Source organism: Alosa pseudoharengus, unplaced genomic scaffold (assembly GCF_046254945.1).
Source record: "Alosa pseudoharengus isolate Yale_2024_CS ecotype anadromous, Long Island Sound unplaced genomic scaffold, YU_APseudo_1.1 YU_APseudo_1.1_scf_17, whole genome shotgun sequence".
NCBI classification, from domain to species: domain Eukaryota; kingdom Metazoa; phylum Chordata; class Actinopteri; order Clupeiformes; family Clupeidae; genus Alosa; species Alosa pseudoharengus.
In genome coordinates, this window is record NW_027468640.1 from 18,273,976 (window position 1) to 18,275,932 (window position 1,957).

The window sequence follows — 1,957 nt, forward strand, 5'->3', positions numbered from 1 at the left end:
CGCTGCTGCTTTGCCTTTTAAAAAAAAATGTTACACAAATGTTACACAAAATAGAAGTTTGCGGAGCACACAAACACACAATCACCCAAGTAAATACTAAAGGAGGAGGGGAAAAAAAGGAAACAAAAAGAATGTAAACACACGTCTCTGTTTTTAGCAGTAAATCCTGCCGACACTACGCCAAATGTGGCAGATGAGAGTTGAGTAGTACGTAGGTACTAACCCAAGTAAGATCGACTACGCCACCCTGGGAATTGCACCCAGGGAAATGTATATAGTGAATTGGTCTAATATGCACACAGGTTCACTGACAGAGACGTGGTTTCATCCAAGTAAAAAACACAATTTTATTGACAATGTCTAAAATTACAGCTGATGTAGCTCACGCACACCACACACACAAAGAGGGCGACAGACAACAGGAACTGAGGCTTACCAGTGAAGGGACCGGCTAACTAGTGAGGGGGGCGTCCAGGAAAAGGTCACACCACTGCAAAAGTGTCCACGCGCACACACACACAAACACGCCAGGTCAAGTCTGAAACACCCGTGATGTAAGTAGCACACCAGAAGGGGAACGCCACCAGGAAGATAGCAGACCCTCCACCGCAGGCCTCAGCTCCAGCTGCGAAGCGATGCCAGCTACAGAGATGGGGGAGGATCCACAAGGACGCTGTGTAAATAGCGGAAATTGGGTGAGCAACAACCAGCCAGTCGGACGTAACAGAAAAAGGCAGTCACTGAGTATATATGTATGAGTCTCACCAAAGCGATTGGCTGACCAATTACCTGCTAGTTGACGTGACGTTGACTACAGACAGGAACCACATTCCTTTCTGCTACAACTGTATTGATATTTTTTCACAATATCAGAAAAATATCTGACCCCCCCAAAACTGATATTTTTGTCTCTTTGGGGGGTACTGGGTCTTCATTGGGGGGTATTATACCACCCAGTACCCCCTGTAATTCGAACTATGCCCATAATGCAGCCTACAATGATTGTGTTGTCTGATGATCTAGCTATCCTCTGCCATTCAGAGCTCCGGAAAGTTCCCAGCTATTTTGAAACACCTGTTAGCAATCTCTGATGTCGGAATATTCAATGGCTACCCGACAATGTCTCAGTGCAAACTCCAAAATTGTTCGTCTATTAATTTACCACGGTTCAACACATTAGCCTACTAGAACATAGTTTGCCTGGCTTTATTCATTTCTGCCAGTTAGTGCTTTTTCCCCTGTGTATAAGTTACACTACATGCATTATTGTGTTTGACACTGAGGATAGCCTATCTGAGACGGTGGTCTGGTTTAAATGAGTTACGTGAAATTGAGAATGGCACAGACTAAATCGTTTAGTCTATTTCTTTGTATTGTGAAATTGAAATGAGATATGGACTATTACAATCAATAATATGTTGAAATTAATGAAAAGTAATCAATTTCTATGAAAAATCTATGTCTGTTGTGTGCGTGTGTCAAGGTAAAGCCTAGGCCTACCGTGCTGTACTGCGCAAAAGCGCCACTTGCGCCTAGGCTATTTCATTGTATCGCCTTGTTAGGCTATGTGCGGGGTGTGCCAACTTTTTATGAGATAGAGAGACCCCCTTAAAGACAAAAAGATAATTCGAGCACTGTTTAAATGTACATCTGAATACATTTAACCTTCTAACACTGTTCTGGTCAAAAATGACCGATTTACACATTCCCTCTACCATAAATACGGCATTTTTCATCAGATTGCCTCAAGATCGTATGATATCCTTCACAAAAGGCTTTTGAACACATAGAATTTATTTTGACTACTTTCTTTGAATTTTGAGTGGTTTATTCAACGTAGAAACACTTCTTTTGTTTACGGTCAAAAATGACCGCCATAGGAAATGAATGGGAAAGAGTATAATTTTCATCCAGGAAGTAAAAGACATCTCCTTACACACACTCCTACAACTTACCA